Genomic DNA, 15,433 nt, shown 5'->3' with positions numbered 1-15,433 from the left:
GAGAAGCTGGCTGCTGTCCACCCCGCCGCCAGAGCTGGGAGGGGCCGGGAGAAGCCAAGGCTCCATGGAGGGGCCCCTGGAGGAGTGTGTCAGGAGAGATGGCCCCTGGGTTAGAGGTGAGGGCAGGCTGGCGCCCTAGCAGTCTGGGGCGTGTCCTGGCCGACTTGTGCCTCTGCTTACCGGCCTGGGCAGGTTTCCGTTCTGTTCCTTCTGGGATATGCCTTGTCCAGCTGCTCCATCTGGTAAAGGGAAAGGAAGAGAGAAAGCACAGGCTTTCCTCTCTCAAGCCATCAGCTATCGAAGCCACCCGTCAGCTGTACATTCTCCAGACGACGCATAGCCCCCGTCTGACGCAGCGGCCTCTCCTGAGATCTCAACAGGATGATTGTTTGTTTGACTGTTTTTTTAAAGACAAATCGGACACACATCAACTACTTTATTTAATTCATTTATTCCTGAGGGAAACAGTTAGACGTTACAAAGCAGTCCAAAGGAGAATGAGAAATACTGCACAGACAGAGGCAGGTGGGGACGCTGGACGAACGTGCAGGCGGATGGGGAGTGGACTGTGGCCGCTGGACAGAGTGCACCTGCATGTCTGTGGACAGGCCTGGTGTGCAGTCCTGCGGGTGCAGCTCCTAGTCGGGAGGGGCTGGGAGAGCCCGGAAGAGTCTTCCAGAGGGAAGTCTTCTAGTGGTCATCGTTCTTGTCCATTTTAATCTGTCACAGACCCAAGGAGAGGTAAGAGCAGAAGGAAATCTGGGCATTTCTGTCACCAAAACCAGAGAGCTGAGACAGGAGACATACCCGTGCCCCAGCCACCCTGACGTGTGTGTGTGTGTGTGTGTGTGTGTGTGTGTGTGAGAAGTGGGGACTGGGGAGAGAGAGGCGAGGGCATCAATAGTGTGAGTATGTATGTAAATAAGAGTTTATAAAGGGAAAAAAATCAAGGAAAAGATAAACGAGGGAAAGGGAATCAATACATAAATAGGTAAGAGGGAAAGGGAAGAGACCAGCAAATGAGAAGCAAGAGGAGGTCTCGGGGAGGCGAGGGAAGACCTGTTTTGCTTCTTCACTCCTCAGCTCATTTCCTTGTTCATTCACTGACAGCATTATCGGGCAGTGTGCTCCCCCTGGAGTACAGGCTCAAGCAGCTGCCCGTGACCCTTACCATTCACATCCTATGGGAAGAGACTCTGTACAGTAGGCAGGGTAATAGCCCCTAGAGTGGTCCACTCTTGATCCCTGGAATCTGAATATTACTGTGCAGGGCAGCAGGGATTTTGCAGATGGGATTAAGTTCAGGACCTTGAGATGGAGAGAGAATTCTGCATCATCTGAATGGGCCTGATGTACTCACGGGGGTCCTGATAAGAGGGAGGGAGGTGATCAGAGGAGGAGAAGGTGATGTTATGGTGAAGCAGAGACCGGAGTGATATGGCCACAGGCTACAGAGTGCTGGCAGCCTCTGGAAGCTGGTGGAGACAAGGAACACGTTCTTTTCTGGAACCTCTCACTGGAGGCCCTCCAACATCTCGTCTGAGCCCTGTAGGAGCTGGGCTTTTGACTTTCAAAACTGGAAGAGAATAAATTGGTGTTATTTCAGCCATTAAGTTTACAGTGCTCTGTTACAGCAGCAGCAAGAAGTGAGTACACACTCTGGACAGGTGCACTATGGCACGATTGCAAGGCGGATGGGGAAACTGAGTCAGGCAGGAGAGCCGCTGCCTGTTGTCCTGGGGGAGAAGGACTCCTGCTGACACCTGAGGGTTGTGGAGGACGTGGCTGGCAGAGCATTGGGCTTATTTTGGGTGGTGGGGGGAGGGGTGCCATCCCAAAGTATATCAGAGGACAGAATAATGTTGCAGAGGCCCCGAAGCACTGTTTTCTTACATATTGGGGCAGAGGGAGGCCGGAGGCAGGAGCCATGAACATGTGGTTGTGGTGGTTTGTGCAGGATATACAGGGCTGAATGCTTCATGGGGTGAAAAGGCAAAGGAGAAGAATTCTCAAGACTTAGGAGGCTTTTGCAGGAAGGTGGGTGCTATATGAATTCAGCATGGTGGTTTTAGACAAAGGGCTTAAAACCATTTATCAGGGGTGCCTGGGTGGCTCAGTGGGTTAAAGCCTCTGCCTTAGGCTCAGGTCATGATCTCAGGGTCCTGGGATCGAGCCCCGCATCAGGCTCTCTGCTTAGCAGGGAGCCTGCTTCCCGCTCTCTCTCTGCCTGCCTCTGCCTACTTGTGATCTCTTTCTCTGTCAAATAAATAAATAAAATCTTAAAAAAAAAAAACAACCCATTAATCAGTCATCTGAAGTATGTATTAGCTTGGGTAGGTGGCCCCATGGAGCTAGCTGCCGGCCTTCCTGGGAAAGCACTCCCTTATTGGTGTCCTTAATAAATGTGAACTTAGAGGTTTCCACATTGCCTGAGTCTGTTAATAACTGGGTAAAAAGAAAGATCATATTTACCATGGCCTTGATTCTGAGACTAGCCTAAAATTCACTTTAGAAATCCAGAAGGTATTTTGTTCATCTATCCATTCCTAAAGGCCACACAGGCAGAAGCCCCAGCAGCTGTGGCCCAACAGCACACTGCCTGTGGGATCTCCGAGAGGCTCATTGGGGAGGTCGTGATTGGCCAGGGTGTGGTTCTCGGGATGTCAGTGGTCCACACGCCCGTTTGCTACATAGCGAGCATGTCTTTTGGCCGGCCACTTGAGGTACTTGGTTGTGATTGTTTATTTGCTCTTTGAGCCTCAGAGCTTCCCCCATGTTGAATGCTTGTGAGCCAAATGATTTGGCAGCAGACTTTGGTGTCGTGGCCAAATTGGGAGCAGCAGGATCAGTGTCTTTTCAAAACTCCTCCCGCAGGCCCTCTCCTCTTTCTGCTTGTATACGTGTCCCTTTCACAATCCCAGTGGCTGTCGAACGTACCAGAACAGCTTGTCCCACAGCACAGATTCTCCTGCTACCTCACTCCACTCTGGGCCTGATGTTGCATTGGCTCATGCTTTTTCCCTGAATGGTATGTGACGGACCCTTTCTATTGATTTCCCATATTCTTCACCTAAATTTCCATTTCTTACTAATTTATCATTTGTGGTGTTGGTTCTGTTTGGGGGATACCTTGAAAGCAGCATGGGGTCTCACAGTGAGAAAGGGATCCATGCTGGGGTCCCCATGCAGGTGAATTTTGGGTGTGTGTGTGTTTTTAAAGATTTTATTTATTTATTTGACAGACAGAGATCACAAGTAGGTAGAGAGGCAGGCAGAGAAAGAGGGGGAAGCAGGCCTCCCGCTGAGCAGAGAGCCCGATGTGGGGCTTGATCCTAGGACCCTGAGATCATGACCTGAGCTGAAGGCAGAGGCACCACTGAGCCACCCAGGTGCCCCTTTTGGGTGATTTATAACTAGAACAGTGGAAACAATCCAGAATTGAGGGATGTAGGCCAGTATGAAAGACTATAGATTTGGGGGCCCTCTGCCTGCAGGGTTGTATGCCTGGGTAGGAGCTCCCCTTAGCAGTTCTTTTCAAAGCTAGCTCTAATCATTCTGACAGACATTTAACTTTGGTCTCTTTTAGGGTCAGTAGCATGTCCTGAAGAATTTAGCGAGGGCCAGCAGGCATTCTCTCTCTCTGACCTGCCCACACAAGGAGCTAAAGCTGAGTGTGTTCCAGGCACAGCCCATGTTCTCAGCCTTCCTTGGCCATGTTGGGCCAAGCATGTTGCAGATCACTTAGGGATGAGTCCTTATACGGACACTGACATTCCTTAGAAATGTGGCAACAAAAGCGATTTCCTAAAATTGGTAAACACAATATTTCTTCATTCTGCTAACTAGGCCGTGCTCTCGTCCAGGGAATTATTTTTTCCTCTTCTAGAATAGATTAGATTATAATAGAATAGAATAGTTTTTCCACCTTCTATTTCCTCCTCCTATGGAATGATGATAGGCATCAGGAGGAGGGGCTCTGAATTTTCGTGGGTGTTTGTTGTTGCTGATGTTGATCCTGGCACCCCATTCTTATTGAGGCTTATTGGAAACAGGCCACCCCATGTAACCTGGATTTGTTGGAACTTCAATTTGGAAACAATTTCTTGGCATCACTAGTTCTCTTGATCATACATATTATAATTAAGAAGGTACGGGAATTTTAGAGGCAAGACCTTCCATGGAACCAGTGTGCATATTATCTCCTAAATAAGGAACATTCATGGGGGTCCATTAAACTGGGGCACATGATAAATAGATGACTTGAATCAAGAGTGTGAGTCAGGAAATGGAATTCAGGAGGAGTGGACTGACCGTGTCAGTCTGTGGCTTCACACACAGGCCTTTCCCACCCCTCCTCTGACAGCAGGTCCATGTGGCTCTGGTTTCATAATGCTGGGTACCCTCTATATTGTCACATGAAGAACCTGTGTGCTGGGAGCTGGGGGCTGGAGAGGAGGGGGGCTGGTCTCCAAAGTCCTGTCCATATACTCCATCTGCAGACCAGAGTACTAAGGGCTTGGGTAGGCTGCAAATAAAGGAAAATCCAAAAGGCAGAGGTTTATAAGAAATGGGGTTTGTTTTCTCTGCCTCCAAGAAGCCTGAGTTGTTGGAAGTACAGGGCTGTTTGGGGGTTTAGGGAGGCTGAGGCTTTGATGGCTTCTTTAGCCTTCTCCTCAGAGTCATCTAGAAGGTGGCTGATACAGGTGGGTAGGCCTGGAGGGAGCAGTGGGCTGTGAGGCTGGCACACTCTGGCTGGTCGGGGGAGGGCTGTCAGCTTCCTCTCCACCTGGTCACTCTGGTGTGGAGGCAGCCCTTTTGAGAAAGGATAATGTGTACTCATGCCAAAGGGCCAGACAGGAATCTCAGAGGTCAAAGGGCAGCCCCAAGGCATGTGGGAGCTTTGGTAGGGCTCATACTTCTTGTGCTCCTGGGAGCTCCTCCCACCCCACTCAACAAGGCCTGTATTGGCCTTTCCAACACGGCACTGCCTAGAACTCTGTCAAAAACCTAGATGCACGTCAGCCCTTGGCCTTACAGTATTCACTTTGCTCATAGACTACACAAGGTTGAGGTGAAGGGGGAAGCAGTAGTTACCTAGGGAGGCCCAGCATTGTGACCCTTGGGAGTTGTCATGGGACAAGACAGTGGGACAGCTCCCACAACAGTCTTTGCTTACTGCTTTTATCTGCTTTGCCTTCAAAACTTGCTACTCCTTCTTTCCTTCCACCTCTTCCTTGACAGTTCAGTTAAAGGCAGGCCAAGTTAACTAGCATGCCTCGCTGCACCTCTCCCCTTCCCTTTTCCTGGATGACAAAGGAGAAGCTGCCACAGCTCAACAAGGCCCATGTCCTGGGGGTGGGCATCAGTCTCAGGCCCAGGAGTCAATGTGCAAGAAATACACACTGGTTTTTCTTTAACATCATTTCTCAGGCTCTCATTCTGCGCTGGCAGAGGAAGCTAATTCTCGGTCAGCTGGCATCCTCTGCCTTTCCTAAGGATGTGCTCAGTGCTAGGGGCTGGGCTGGCTGCCTGGTCGTAGTGCCAGCATCTCTCCACTTGAGTTTATCAGGTGTTTTTCTGGCCATTATCATGGTCGTCGGGCCCTGACAGTCACTGCTGTTGTCTCTTGCTCTTAACTTGTTCCTGACTTTGCTTCCAGCCTGTTCTCTCTGGGCCTGGGAAACTCTCAGGAGCTCCCACCCATCCCTAGGAAGAAGTCAGATGAAGTTGAGTCTGGCTTGCTAACTCTGAACCATTAAAAAGGTATTTATTCTGCCTGCTTCTCCTGGGGGATTTAGGGTTTTGCCCCACCATGGGGTTTATGTTGGGATTTGAGATTATCCTTCTGCTTATTAATCACCAAAAGGGCAAAGTGAGGCTGGCACACACTTTGAGGCATAGACTCTTCCCAGGACACTCCACTCTACTCAGGAGAGCATTGTGGCTGAAGACAGAGACATCCTTTGTAAGGTCACACATTCCTCCTGAACCCTGGTCTTATCCCAGGACCTGAGCTTTGCACTCAAATGTGAAGGTGAAGATTCCATTTCCTCTGCCAGGTCATGTCTGGATGAAGTGGGAAACATGGAATGACCCTATTATATGACCCCGGAGAAGACCTTGGGAACAGAAGAACCCCGTTGACCACTCAAGAAATCCCACCAAATCTATGTAAGAGGAAGAGAGAAAGGATGAAGAGAGGTTTTTCCTTTTAATACCACACTGATTAAATTTTAGATTGTGTGTGTGTGTGTGTGTGTGTGTGTGTGTGTTTTAAATTTTGGTTCTCTAGATGGCAGAGAATTTCAGAATATCTGAGTAAAAATAAACTTACTTTTTAGTACTCTTGGAGTCTCTTTGAGATGATCAGAAGTTAAGAAACTCTTTTACTTAAAATTCTTTTTAACTTGTAAAGTGATCTGATAGGCCATCAGACTGTTTAGGTGCACCCAAAATAACACCCGATTTCTGAAACCACCGTATTTTACACTTTCACTTCCCACATACAACAGCTCGGTGACAAGAAACCATCTGAATGATGTGCGGAATTGAAATTCTCGGAAACACACTCAGGACCTGTTGTTCACAGTGCGTCTTCTCAGCCGTTCCTTCTGTCCCCATCCTGTCCCCATCCCGTCCCCCTGGCACAGTCCTGCCTCTTCTTCAGGAACCCATTCCAGCGCAGTCTCCTCAGCTTTACCCAGCAGTCTGCCCCACTGCCGGCAGGGGAAGCGGTTCTCTCCCTGGGTTCCCTCCTCTGTTAGAACTCTCCCTCACTGTATTAGAGAGATGAGGTCCCCCAAGGGCATCCTCCGTGCCGTTGTAATCTATGATTTACACACCTCTTAGATACACTGCCTAACATTTTAGACCCTCAGAATCTGCAAATCTCCCTTAACTCTACCCATCTGCCCGTAAAAAAGGTGTTATCCCGGTGTGCGTTGGTAGATCCCTGGGCATCTAGACCTGCGCTGGCCTAACGTGTATTTTGATGGGGTCACAGCTGTGAGAACAGAGGGGCACATGGCTACTGGTTTCCCGATGGGTGAGCTGTTTCTTTCCTAGGGCCAGCTCTTACTGATTTCTCAATCTCTGGAGGTAATGTGGTGCTAGACGCATAGTTTTATGTGTTGAATTATGTCCCCCCCAAATCTTTACGTTGATATCCTAAGTCCTCATACACTAGAATGTGACCTTATTTAGAAATAAGATGGTTGCATATATAATTAGTTAAGATAGAGATCATACTGGAAGTAGGGTGGCTCTGTAACCCAGGGTTACTGGTCCTTCTGAAGAGGGGAAATCTGGATACAGACATGTACGTCAGCAGAACATCATGTGAAAATGAAGGCCACAGATGGCAAGCAGATCACTGGAAGCTGGGGTGGAGGCATGGAAAACAGATTCTCCCTCGTGGCCCTCAGAAGGAACCAACCCTGCCAACAGAACTTGATTTTGGGCTCTTGGCCTCCAGAACTGTGAGGCAATAAATTTCTGTTGTTAAAGTCCCCCAGGCCGCAGTACTTTGTTAAAACAGTCCTATAGAGGAATACACCTCATATATCTCCTGGATAAATACTAATCAAGTAAATGAATGAACGAATGAACGAACTTTCCAGGGGCAAAGGCCCACTGAAGAGCATCTCATGACAACTCATGGGCCAGTCCACATTGTCCGATGACCTTAACATTGGGAGAGCCTCACCCCTTGGCAGCGGGTTGAATTTTGTGATGTCCCTATGAAATATCTGGTATCCCACAGGCTTAATGACAACTAGTGGGGTGACTTCAAGGGCGTGGGATAGCTGCATGAACATCTTTGCTTCTAAGGGGGTCTTGGAGTTTTTAAAAATGGAGGAAAGAACAAATGAGAAACCATGCAGTCTGACATGTCTTAATATGAAGCTATTTTGAACCTTTTATTCTTTTAGGAAAATACTTGCTTCTTTAGGGCAGATTAGTTAAGGAGCATACACATTGGGGTCTGAGTATGATAGGAGATCTCCCCCTGCTACAGCACTCTGGCTTCGTTCGGAGTCTCCAAGCTGCTGCCTGAGCACTTGGGCCGGGTGGGGAGGGTGGGACATTTACATGGTTGAAGACCAAGGTGGGGTCTCACACCCCAGTCCTCACTCATCAGTGCCTTTCAGCTGTTGCACTCACCCTTTTCTCCCTTGTGCCCAAATGTGAGGAGTCCTCACCATCCGTCTTTATCTATCTGTGCCTCTCATCCAGTTCACTGATGCTCTATCCATGTAAGTGTTTTATGTCTGAGCAGTGTCATGGGTTCCACTGGAGAGGTGGTGTGGGTTAAACCCAAAGATGTTGATGTCCTTAACCCCTCATCCCTAATACCCGGGAATGTCATCTCATGTGGAAATAAGGACATGCAGACAGTGAAGCTAGATAAGCTCATCAGGGTTGAGTACTAATCCAGTATGACTGGTGTCCTTATAAAAAAGGAGAACGTGGACACACACACACACACACATACACACACACACACATGCACACACACGGAGAAAATGTCGTGTGGGCACAAAGAGGGGATCAGGAGATGTGTCTACAGTCAAGGAATGCCACAGATTTCCAGCAAAGGCCCCGAGTGAGGAGAGGGGCCTGGACAGATTCCACCTCACGATCCTCCAAAGGAACCTGGAGCCCGAGCTCCCAGCCCCCAGAGCTGGGAGATGATACACATCTTGGTACTTCATTACAGCGGCCCTCACTCACTAACGCAGGGGGTGATCTGGAAGTTTGCTCTTGGGAACAGCGGCTCATTTGGAGGACGGGCGTCAGTTGGCCTTTTTCCTTATACAAGCATCTCACATTTAAAGAAGTGGTTCTGGGCTGAGGATACCTGGCAAGTGGTCATCTCAGTCACAAACTTCCAAAAGTAGCATTGTGAAGAATTTGATTTTAATAGCCGTCTTTTTTTTCATAGCTTTCTTCCTCCTCTGTTTCCTTGCTAGCCCCTCATTCTTCCTGGCACATGGACTGCCTGCTCTTTATGCCGAGGAGTGCTTTGGTTTGGGTGCCTGCTGCCCAGTTGCCAGGAGCCTCTGCCGGCCGCAGGTGGGAGGCTGTGGAGTGTGTTCTCGGGCTTGCTGTCCTCTCACAGACCAACATGGGGACCTCCTCTGGCTCTTCAGCTTGCTCTGTGGCATGTGTCATTGCCGTATGGCCTTGCTGGTAGATGAAGGAGAAGCACAGAGTCCGAGAAGGCTGCTGCGGTCTGAATATGTGCGTCCCTGCAAAATCCTTATGTGGAAGCCCAGCCCGCCATGTGACGGTACTTGGAAATAGGGCCACTGGGAAGTGATTAGGTTCAGATGAGGTCATGTGGGTGAGGCCTCTTATAAGAAGAGGAAGAGACCAGAGCCCTCTCTCAGCCATGCAAGGACTCAATGAGAAAACAGCCCTCTGTGAGCCAGGGAGAGGGCTCTCACCAGACACCGCATCTGCCAGCATCTTGATCTTGGACTTCCAGCCTCCAAAACCAAGAGAAATAAATATCTGTGCTTTAAGCCACTTGGTCTATGGTGTTTTGTGACAGCAGCCCAAGCAGACTAAGACAGAGGCTTTACTTTTCTGCTCCCCGAGAGCTGGGCTTCCTGGGATGGAGCAGAAGCTGTGAAGGCTGGGGTTTGAGTCTGGCCACTAATGACTGGCTGTCAAGTCAGAGCAGGGACAAACCAGCTGTGCCTCGAAGAGACAGGGTGTTTTCCAGCCTCTATTCAGTGGGGTTAGAAACCCAAACGTGTCAGTTCTCCTAAGTGCACAGAATTCAGCTAGCTTCCCTCTGGTTGGAGAAAGCCAGCCCCCTGCGTGCCTTCCTCAAGCGCATCCTCTTTTGATGTGCTGGAGGGTCCTGGGACCTCAGACATGTCACTGTTGCTGAGGTCCTGCACACAGGAAGCCCACTGCCTCTTACACAGGCACAAGTTAAGGGGGGATGCAAGCGGTATCAGAGGCAGAAGGGAGGGGGCGGTCACTTCTAGACACGTGACACCTCTTCCACAGGTGTTGCCCAGTACTTCCTCCTGGGCTGCCCAAGTGAAGGTGAACACTATGGTGACTCTAAAACACATCAACATTAATAAACCCTCCACAGAGTCCTAGGAATAGATCGGTTTGCCTCATGCTTCTCCCTAACTTAGAGCCTGAATAGTTTACTTTTGTGGGCAAGTTTGGTTCCCACCCTTTGTAAGCACGGGAATAGCTCTTACTGAGGGTAATTCTGTCTGGGACCCTCAGGTGTGCAGCCTGTGAGGGGGGACGCTGTGCACAGAACAGTGACATACACGTGAGGCTGAGTGTCCTGCACGACTTACGGATGGAGCGGGGAGAGGCTGGCTCCCTGGGGCTCTGCAGCGCTGCCTTGGACCACACCTCCGGCATGGTCGAGAGGAGCAAGGGCCAGCTCTTCCAGCGAGGGCTGGGGGTTCCTCCACGCTTGACGAGTGGGGAGATTTTAGCAAGGACTGGGAGGCATTCTGGTTGTGGGGCTGTCACAAGCAAAGTCTGGCTTCACTGGATGCTGGGAGCAGAGATCTCATGAAGGGGTGAAAGACTGGAGATATTCATAGAAGAGATGGTTTCTGTCCCTGTAGCCAGGTGGGATTACACTTTGTCTTCCGGATCCTGGCTGTAAGTAGCTTACAAGGAGGTCAGTTGGGTGGCAGAGTATGCTGAGCCAAGAGATGGCAGAGAAGGAGAAGCTCACAAAACACAACCCAGGGCTTGGGTTGGCCGGCCACGCATGTCTAAAGGAACAGAGGGCAAAGGGTTACCCCTTTGAGCCTCTGTATCTTTAACCAAATTTGACAGGATCAGGGACCCTGGGTGGCTCTGTTGGTTGAGCATCTGCCTTCAGTTCAAGTCATGATCCCAGCGTGCGGGATTGAGTCCTGCATCAGGCTCCCTGCTCAGCAGGGCGTCTGCTTCTCCCTCTGCCAGCCGCTCCCCCTCCTGTGCTCTCTCTTTCTGTCATATGAATAAATAGAATCTTTAAAAAAATTTTTTGACATGGATCACATTAGAACCTACTAAGTTTGTCACCTGTAGGTTCTTATTTTTTTTCCATAAATGTTGGTATTTTAAAACTCACTTCTTTCTTGTAATGAATAGGCGCTGAATTCTATGCACAGAGATGACTGTTTTGTTTATACTCACTTGATGGTAAATAGCACTAAGTACATTTTTAAGGACAGCAAAACTTCCTTTTCTATTTTGTCAATAAGAACTTTCACTTTGGCGAATGGAGGACAATGAATGCTATTGTTCTGAAGCTCCATGTGGAGCAGAGATGCCTGCTGGGGGGCACAGGAATCAGCTTGGTGGAGGGTGCCCCTCCCTTTATTCCCATATGGAAAGAGACATCGCTCTGGGGAGCGTCTGCTCCTTCCCCAGCTGTCTGTGGCCCACGTTAACAATCTTCTCCAGTGAATTTCAAACACTCTTTCCAATGAGCTGCAAAAGTACTTAAACTCTTTATTTGTTCTGGTCCTGAAATCAGAGTTACTCAGTCAACTCCCAAAGTGCCTGAACCACGAGAAGTCAAAGGTAAAATGACATGTTTTAAAGCTGCCGTAAATGCTGGCAACTGGACGTGATGATAAATCTGAGCCATTTCACATGGTCAGTTGGGTCAGTAATAAAAGATATGAACAAAAAATATATTTCTTCTTGCCTCTCGTGGCCATGAAGATCAATAAATTTTGTAAAATTTAAAGATAAAATGTGAGACATTTTGAATTTTATGTGAATGGCTTGCATGGTGACAGTAACCATGTCGTGGCCCTTGAAACAGAGGTAATTTATAGTTGATGGTTTCTTGGCAACATATGTATGTATTTTGGAGGTAATATTTAAAAATCGTTCTGCACATGGTTTCTGATAAAATGCATAACTCAGGTACTTGGAGTTGTTTTATAGGAAAAAGATGAAGGCACATTGTGTAGTTAGGATCCGGGCACGTTGCTCCTCCCTTGGGAATTATGAGCATGGAAACCTGGCTCCCGCCAGGGAATGATAAAGTGTGCCTGTGGAAAATGAGTCCCGGACTTGAGCTCAGTGCCAGAGTGCTCCGAAATTCAGGGCTCTCCCAGGACTGTCTGCATTGTTGCTGTCTCGACTGTGACCACTTGAAGCTGCAGGGGCAGGTGGGACAGGGGAAGGAGGATTCCCTGCCTGAAAGGGGGGGTGCTGGGCTGTGTGCTGCCACTAGGTCAGTGGGTGCACTGGATCCCCAACCTCCACCCAGACTTGAAGCCTTCCTCTCCTGATACTTAGTTTGAGAGGACTGGGTAGAGGGATGGAGCTGGAGCTGCTGAGCAGGTAGAGCTAGCACAAATGGTGTGGAGAGATGGGCAGGGCCTTGACACACAGCCAAAGTAAGAAGTTCAGGTTTAATGTTGCATCTAGTGGGGCATCATAGGAGGATTTTAAGCAGAGCAATGTCACAATCTGGGTCAGACTTCAGAAGCTGTGTCAGAGGGGGATGGATTGGAGGGATTTGGAATGGAGATGGGGCGCTGAGTGAGGAGACAGTTGCATCATTTGGGTAAGAGGGAGAGTGGCTGGGACCCAGGTCATGGCTGTGGTCTAGAGAAGTGAGTGGAGCCCGCTGATAGAGAAAATGTGGGAGGTGGGGGAGAGGGGGCACTCAAGGGCAACTCTGAGGTTCTCACCAGAGCAGTCCGTGCACGGTGATGCTCTTGACTGAGATGGGGGAGCATAGTGGGAGAGAGATGGTGTGCGCAAGGCACACCGTCAGGGTTAGCTATCCTTGCATTCATGCCTTCCTTCTAGGATTGATACAGCCTAGACGCATCTTCTAGGGAAAGCCTATCTTCTGTGGGCCCCCTCCAAATGGAAGTCTCCCAGACCTCTCAGACTTAACTTGCCTAAAGTGAGACTCTTTCCAACTGGGAATCTGTGCCTTCATGATAATGCCTGGCAGCTATTCCTGCAGACCTGCTGCAATTGTCCTAAATATTTCCTAGATATGATCTCATCTCAGAAAGGACCCTGGGGGGGTGCCTGGGTGGCTCAGTGGGTTAAGCCGCTGCCTTTGGCTCAGGTCATGATCTCAGGGTCCTGGGATGGAGCGCATCGGGCTCTCTGCTCAGCAGGGAGCCTGCTTCCCTCTCTCTCTCTCTGCCTGCCTCTCCATCTACTTGTGATTTCTCTCTGTCAAATAAATAAATAAAATCTTAAAAAAAAAAAATAAAGAAAGGACCCTGGGGGGCAGAGGTGCCTCTCAAGGAACCCGGATTTATCTAGAGAGTACGTATGGGATGAGAAATTTAGAGGGCCTGGCCTGAGCCAGTAACTGTTCTTCCCCGGCAGGAGGTGACTGCAGAGGATGATAGCAAGGGGGCGGGACAGCAGGAGAAAGACGGTGTAGAAGGAAGGATGGGGTTGTGTGTTGAAAGCCCTACGGAAAGGTGATGGAAGTGGCCAGGCCCAGGACTTGGGGACCTTGAGATGGACATGTTGTTTTGTCCCCAATCCATGCTGTTTGAGTCCATAGGACGGGACAAGGGGATTCTGAATGCAGAGTTTGCAGGTATGGGCCGTGGGACTCATGGCAAGATGTGCTGCTGGCCCCTGACTGCTGAGCACTTCAGCTGGGGGCACCCCTCTGAGTGGGAAGGGTGTCTTCTAGAGACTGCAGGGTGGGGCCAGGCTGCCTGTGGGACCTGGGGAAGAGAATGGTCCTCTCACAAGCCTTTCTTCCGTTTCCCTGGCTTCTTAGTAAGCAGGCTTAACATCCCCAGACTAAGGAGGCAAGGGAGTGGCTGTGAGAAAGTAGGGAATCATATAAAATTTATAAATGTGAGTCTGTGCTACAAAAAAGCAATTCTTGTGTCAATATTTTGTGAGCCAGCACTTGAGGGACCTAATTTCCTTAATACAGTAATACAGTAATAACAGACATTTCCCTTCTGTTCATGACTTCATATAAATTTTTTTTTTCACATTTAAGCAACTGGATTGACAGTGAAACAAAAAATAAAAGCACTTAGATATCCACTTTAATTTGAAGAACTGACTGGCTTCAGGAGAAAGACACATGGTCATCATGGGTCCCTATGTTTGTCACGGACTAGCTAAATCGTCACGTGGGTGTTTGCGATGCTGCTAGGCAATGGCTCCAAGCAGTAAGATGCGATTTAAAATTCTTGCAGCAGCTTTAAAATTCCTGGTTTTATCAACCTAGGTGAAAGAATAAATTCCTATCAGTGACTGTGATAGAATTTATTTTAACCACCAATTGTAGGATAGGTCTTGGAGTCGGGATGGTCCTTACATTTTAATCCCAAACCCACCAGTGTGACTTTGGGCAGGCTTGCTTCTGTCTTGGAGCTTCTGGTGTCCTGTATGCAAAATGGGTGTGATTACTTCTCTCTCAGATCTGTCTTGAGTTAAAAAGAAAAAATGGCATATGTAGGAGCACTCAGATCAGTAAGTATCTCTTCTTCCTCTTCTATTTTCTTTGTTCGTTCGCATCTAATCTGAGTACCCAGGGCAGGAGTTTGCCTGGCTCATGCAAAGAGGAGACCCAACTTTTCCAAGTAGGACAGCTTCCCTAACTGTGTTTTGTATGCTGGATCTCCTCCACATTCTTTGGCCAGGGTCCATGTGGGCACCTGGGGGATACATGAATGCATGAGGGAAATGGAGAAAGACTAGCACTTGGCAGGCGCCCAGGCAGGGATGGTGTCCTGTGACTCTGGCCATGTGTCTGCTTGAAGACTACACTTCCCAGCTGCCTTTTGCAGCTGGACGTACCCTAAAAGGAAGTGCTGTGTGGGAATTTGGAGGCGGCCCCTTAAGGGAGGCAATTAGGTTAGGTACTACAGTGCCCATTTTGCCCCTCCTCTTTCCCCTTTCTGGGATGTGGTAGGATGTCTGGAACCCCAGGTGATTCTGAATAAAGTCATGCACCGCAGACAGTAGAGCAGAAAGACGGAAGGTGCTTATGCATGTTCTCTAGATGAATCTAGATTCCCTGAGCCATCTGGGCCTCCCATTTCTTCGGATGAGGAATGAGTATTGGTATCACACCCATCCCTGAGGGGCATCTCTAAGATGAGAAAATATGTACAAACTGTTGAGGATAAGGCAACCTGCAGTGGTAGGTGTCAGGTGTTGTGGAGGCTCTGGTTTCTGGCTGACAAGGGTGTTGGTTTGGGCTGGTTAGTCGCTGCTGACCTTCTAGAGTTACCGTATTAACCCTGGAAAGCCCATTTTCTGTCTTTCATGTGAGAGAATAACCCCTCCTCATTATTTTTGATCTCTCTTAACTGTAGGCTGAGTTTACTTTGTAATGAATATGCCCACCAAAGTATGATCTCAGAGGTGACAACAGAAGCAAAGCAGATGGGCTCACATTTCCCTTCCTCTCCAAGTCTTACTTGGCCCT

Source organism: Mustela nivalis (assembly GCF_964662115.1).
Source record: "Mustela nivalis genome assembly, chromosome: 8".
NCBI classification, from domain to species: domain Eukaryota; kingdom Metazoa; phylum Chordata; class Mammalia; order Carnivora; family Mustelidae; genus Mustela; species Mustela nivalis.
Note: the sequence above shows the minus strand (reverse complement) of the source record.